Source organism: Bos indicus x Bos taurus, chromosome 5, assembly GCF_003369695.1.
Source record: "Bos indicus x Bos taurus breed Angus x Brahman F1 hybrid chromosome 5, Bos_hybrid_MaternalHap_v2.0, whole genome shotgun sequence".
Lineage (NCBI taxonomy): Eukaryota > Metazoa > Chordata > Mammalia > Artiodactyla > Bovidae > Bos > Bos indicus x Bos taurus.
In genome coordinates this window covers 33,091,467-33,097,947 of record NC_040080.1, presented here as the reverse complement: position 1 = coordinate 33,097,947, position 6,481 = coordinate 33,091,467, and the positions used below count along the sequence as shown (strand labels likewise).

The window sequence follows — 6,481 nt, the reverse complement described above, 5'->3', positions numbered from 1 at the left end:
AACACTGCTAGGCAATGGCAGGTGACTTTTACTTGGAAATTTTAATGAACCTGTCACAGAGAAAGAAAATGGTCTCTACCCTTCTAGGCACTTCTGGCAATCTAAGAATTCAACTGACATGAGAGATTAATAGGAGAAAGTTTAATACCATATATGCATGGGGGAGACCAAGGAAAACTGAGTAACTCACCAAAATTTGGGACTTCAAAGGAAGGTAATTCACATAGAGATGAAAAAAGCACATGTTTGCTGGGCCATGCAGAGACACTGGGACAGAGTAGACTCTGACCTCTAGGCTCTACTGAGTTTCCTCAGCCACACTTAGACCACATTCTTTGCAGATATCTCTGGTGTGATCTGGAGAAGGGAACAGCTACCCACTCCAGTATTCTGGGCTGAAGAACTGCATGGACTATAGTCCATGGGATCGCAAAGAGTTGGACATGACTGTGACTTTCACTTTCACTGGTGTGATATCCGTATTCTTGGAAGAGGCTCTGTATCTAAATTCTTTTAGTCAGTTAAGGGATGAGGGCAGGTAATAGAAAAGCTTTCTGCTGTTTCTTAAAAATATTCATCCTGAATTAATCCTCATATCAAAGAGACACATTTTGGGGTGGCAAATTTTACTCCCCTCCAAACCCATAATGACCCAGTGAAAAAGCTCGTCTATATTTCATTAATGGAATTGCTGCAGGACACATTTTGTCTGCCTTGTCTTTCACTCTCTGTTATCATACTTTCTTATTTTTAAATCCTCTTCTCTTTTCTACCCAATCCTATTGGATCACACACTAAGCTTTAAATCTTCTCTTGGCTTTGTTCTTTGGCATACAGTCTATTTCTCAGGAACACGACTCTGGTCTTTGTCTTCTGTGTTTATGTGGGAAATCATAGGAGAGGAGTTATTTCTTCCTACATGGCCAGCCCTAATCCTATAATACAGGCTCTAGATGAGGTAGGTGTGATTTCTTACCTGCTACTCTCTGATCATTGTGTAGATGAGCAGGGGGAAGAGGAGTAGGGAAGAGGGAGCAGGGACAGGACTGAACAGAAAGAATAAAAAACAGTTCAATGGCTGGGGATAAAAGAGCCAGGACAAATGATTTGCTACAGATTTTCCACATGGGTCACTAGATTTGCTACAGAGGATCACAGTAACCAAGGAGAAAGCAGAAACACAAAAGAACAACTTTGGAAGAGATAATGGTGAAAGAGAATGGTGAGTAGGTAGAAATATTCAACATAATCATGTAATAAATCTATGAATTTTAGAAACATTTATAGAGAAATCAGAATTAAGGGCAATATTTTTGTTTTAACATGTGAATTTCATGAGTAGGGAAAAGAGAATATTTGGGGAAAGGATTTAGTATTACTTTTTCTCTAAATCTATAGGGAAAGAGTGAGCAAAAACAGGAGCTTGTGTCTCATTTGAAACCCACCAATTTAACTTCTAGTATAAAGTGAAGAGAAAGAATTTTTGTGTCTCCCAGCCTTGTTTTTATTATATAGGTCTCTGTGTATGTGTGTCTATGTGTGTGTCTGTGTTGTGTCTGTGTTGGGGGTCATCCAAATAGGAATGGTTGCCACAGAATTTGAAAGAGAAATAAGGTAATATGGACTGGAGATAGCCACTTGGAAAGTTAAAAGAAAGATCTCAGAACTGCTAGAGAGCTTGTCAGTGTTCTAAAATCAGGAGTACAAAACAGAAGCTTTGGGTTCTGTGGTTCAAAGCAATAGACTTGTCAGTTGAGACAAAATGAACCAAGAGCTCAAAGTACACAGTGTTGGAATTTTAGATGATCACTGAGAGAAGATTCCCCAAAGTGAGCAGTACTGTAGCATTTAGATAACCTAACACTCTGACTTCTCATAAACTTAGTGTTTAGCAGATCATGTGAGCGCCCACTGGTGCATGGGAGGCAATGGCTGCCAAACGGAGGATGAAGTACAATGAGAAGTTGTTACATTATTTAATGTACTTCATTTTTGGTCACCTTCCAATTTAAATTATCAACTTGCCAAAGATGGATAAAATGATATGATATGATTAAAATCTTTAAAACTATTAAGGTTAAAGAGTCATTACACATTTTAATTGAAGCAGATGTGAAGTGGCCCTTTCCAAATGTAAAAGATCCATGTATAAACATCACCCTGCTATCTAATGAAGCCAACCTGAGATTCCAATCCAAGAACTTTAAGTTATTAAATACACACACACAAACACACACATATCACGTACATACGTATTTATGTATAGCAAGCATGCTGGTGAGTTGAAAAAAATTCCTATGGCATAAAATGGAGACAAAAGGAAAGATGGTACATGAGAGGAAGGAAAGGAGGGACAGGGAAAAGGCTAAACATTCCAACTGAGATGGCTAGTCTTCAACAAGTTCTGCCTCCATCCCAAAGCCATATTTACTCCTTTGTGTAGTCCCTCACCTTGAATCTGGGCAGCCTCTGTGACTCACTTTTGACTCTTAGAATATGGCACAGGTTAGCATCTAATGCCGTCATAAGAAGTCTTGTAGCTTTGGCTTGGATTTCTCCAATTCTCATCTTTGAGATGCTTCCTCTCACAGCCCAGCCATCAAGTCATATGCATAGACCACAAGTAAGTGCCCCAGTCACCGTTACCTGCTGATTTCCCAGGTGAAAACCAGCATCAACTCTCAGCCACCTGAATGAGTCAGCTCAGAAATTTCAGTCCAGGCTTACTCCTAGACAACATCAACATCCAACATCCTGTGGGGCAGAAGAACAGCCCAGCAGAGCCTAGTCAACTCACAGAATTGTTAAAGATAATAAATTGATTGCTGTTTAAGCCAGGAAGTTTTTTTAAAATGGTTTATTTAGCAAAATTAGATAACCAAAATGATTGACTAATTTCTTAATGTGAATGCACACCAGTTAGATACTACTGTGTAATAACTAAACCACAAATTTAACTGACTTAAAATAGAGGAATCATCCAACTCTTTCTTAAAGGGCCAGATAGTAAATATTTTCGTTTTTATGGACCAGTCTCTATCCACACTCAATATTCAGCTCTGCCATTGTAGTGCAAAAGAGGCCATAGACAAAACATAAACAAATAGGCATGTCTGTGCTCCAATAAAACTTTACAAAAACTGGCAGCTGGCCTCTGGTCATAGTTAATCAATCCCTATTTTTAAAGCATGTATTATTTCTTACAATCCTATAGGTCAGAGGGATGTTTCTGCTGATCTGAGACAGGTCTCGGCTTGGCTCGTTCATGCACCTGTCATCAGCTGGCAGGTTAGTTAGGGGGCTGGTTGGTCTATGATGGCCTTATGTACATCTGGTGCTTTGCTGGCTGCCAGCTGGAGTTACAGGGGTAATTGGGCCACGTGTCTCTTATCATCCATCAAGCCAGCCTAGGCTTGTTCACAAAGTGGTGGCAGAACTCCAAGAAAACAAGCAAAAGCTCAGAGTCCTGTTGAGGCCTAGGATCAGAATTGGCACATTTTTACTTCTCTTCTATTTTATTGGCCAAAATAAGTCACAAGGTCAATTCACATTCAATGATAAGAGAACAGAATTACCCCCTTGATGGAGGGGTTCTAAAGTCATGATGCAAATGGTATGGCTATAGGTAAGGGTGGAGCACTGGGCCATTTTTGCAAATCGTGAGGCTATGAATATGTGAAGCTAAGAGATAAGATTCTAACGGGAGTTGGTTCACTTCCTTTATTTATAAAGAAAGAAAATAAAACCTAGGACTAGGGATCACCTCACCCAAGTCATTCTTGCTAGGTAGCACAGCCCTGGAGTTACTTACTAACTGTGTGTATAACTAGGAGGTTATGGTTTTCCTGACCCCTTAGAATGTCTATACAGGGCCTTCAGTGTTCCTAACACAATTCTGAAGTTTCTTTTCTACACACAAATCCCAGTCAGGTAACCTCTACCTCAAAGTCCCCAATTCTAGTAAAGGTACACTTAGGATGGGAAATACTTATTATCTACCAAGATCCCTTAAAAATCCCTCTTATATTCAGAAAGTCCTTATTGTATGTTTAGAATCTTAACTCCTAAGTTAGCATATCTTCCAGCCTAAAATGCCTCCAAATATCTGTACCATTTGGTCACATGCCATGAATGTGGAGTAGACTGGTAATAACAGGTCCAGTGAGAATGACTCTTACTCAAACAGTTGAGCCAAGACTTGCTGTAAACACACTTAGAATGAGATGACTACAGGCTACAAATTACTCACCAGCTGCCACAGTTATAGGCAAAATCCCTACTAGTCAGTTCATAATCCATAGGGACTTATGAGAATGTTCAAGCTAAATCCTTCCCTTCTATTCTCAATTGCTATGCTGTTGGAAAAACAGAAGAATTATCTTTCCCGCCCTGACTTAATGGCTTCTGGTAAGGATACAGCCCTATATTAAGTGCAATCTTCTATTCACAATTTAATAGGTTATAAAAATAAAGTTTTCTGCCTAGCTTTACCCCATGGACCAGATTGACTTAAGCCAGAGCATATGTAAGAAGAAGCTGGGTCACTGACTCCAGAATCTTACATTACAATTTGTCCTAGAATCTGGACTATACCCAACCTAGCTGCTGCAAGTCATTAAGTTAATAAGTTACTCTGATGTCTATGTTTTTGTGACTCAAAAAATTCTAACATTCCTTTGTGGCTTACTTGTAAGTCAACATTCTAGTGTATCTTTGTCTCTACATCAAACACCTTTTATGTAATTCAAAACTTTTCATTTAAGAGTCAAATCTAAATCCAATATTAGGCAACAAAATTTTCCTACTCATAATCTGAAATGAATCCTCATGCCACGATAAAAAACTGAACCCTGAGGCTCCAACAGAAGTAAGATTCTGAATGTAGGATGCACTAATTCATCATTGCTATGGTGGTGGTGGTTTAGTCATTAAGTCATGCCCGGCTCTTGTGACCCCATGGGCTATAGCCCACCAGTCTCCTCTGTCCATGGGGTTTCCTAGGCAAGAATACTGGAGTGGGTTGCCATTTCCTGCTCCAGGGTATCCTCCGACCCAGGGATAGAACCTGAGTCTCCTACATTGCAGACAGACTCTACTAACTGAGCCACCAGGGAAGCTTCATCATTGCTATCTTATGGCTTTGGGAGGTATCCTATGGCATCACCATTCCTGATCATTTCCCTCCACCTCTGTACAAATTTTTATTTTTATTATTTCTTTACTTGCCCACACTGTGCTGCATGTGGTATCTTAGTTCCCTAACAAGGGATTGAACCTTGCCCACTGCACTGGGAGTGCAGAGTCCTAACCACTGGACCACCAGGGAGGTTCTTGCCAAAGCCTTTAAATCCTAGCTTCTCCTCATCTTGGCAGTTGGTTTTTTCTTTTTATTCTCTTTGCCTCCACTTGTATGAACCTCATATCTAGGCAAGTTTTGTGCTCAGACTCATGCTCTTCCTTTAATAAAATGTTTTTTGTTACCACCTCTGCCTACTAACATTTCACTTACACTACATAACACTTGATTTTCCCTGATCAAATTGGATCACTCATTTCATTAAGAATAAAAATTACTGTCTGTTTTGTAGGACATTATTCTTCTTTTTGTGTTTGTTGTATGGTGCCCCCTTTTCTCTCAGGAAGATAATTTTCCTCTAACTTAAGGTATGCCTTTAGTAAATCTGACACAGACATTCAACTTTCTAAGGCAAGATCTGCAAAGGGCCCCACTGTAATACCTAATCCTTTCTGTTGATATAGCAGCAATTGTACCAAATCCAGCAATAAGAGTCTCATGGGGGAGTAGAACACACATTTCCACAATCATGTAGGAAGTGTAAAGGCAAAATTGTTAATAGCCTCCCTAGGGTTTTATCTCTTGCTCTGATGCCTTCCATGATTTCATCATGGTTTAAGTAAGTGAAATATCTCAATTCAGGTTTCAAGCATAAAATAAAAATAGTGTGCTTTAGTCATCTTTTCCAAAGCCTGGTTTTATTATTAAGGTCTACAAGTTTCTTTCGTATGTAACCTAATTACATGACTGTATCAAAATTCATTTCTAAGCCAGGTAGTATTCCCATGCATTTTGTTATAATGTTATAATACACATAATGTTATAATGTTTTAAAAACAACTCCTGGTACAGAAATATCAAATATTATACATATTTTTATTCCTTTTTCCTTCAGTGCAAAAAAGGCCTCTTTCCTTTTTGAGCAACACACTAACTTCCTTAGTACAAATATTTTCCTTTTTTCAGCCAAATTATGTCACATTTATTTGAGATTATGAAACCTTTATGTCTTCAAAACTGAGAGGAAGAAAAAATTCAGCAGTCCTATTGTATTCACAAAATATATACAACTAGGCTTGGAGAAGGAAATGGCAACCCACTCCAGTATTCTTGCCTAGAGAATCCTGTGGATGGAGGAGCCTGGTGGGCTGCTGTCCATAGGGTCACACAGAGTCAGACACGACT

The 6,481-nt window shown here is 39.2% G+C and overlaps 1 non-coding gene across 1 annotated transcript; it reads right to left on the bottom strand.

Moving 5' to 3' along the window:
- Positions 1-5,254: 5,254 nt before the first annotated feature.
- Positions 5,255-5,326, bottom strand: TRNAG-CCC. The gene has a single exon. It is a non-coding gene; the product is annotated as a tRNA-Gly (tRNA).
- Positions 5,327-6,481: the final 1,155 nt, after the last annotated feature.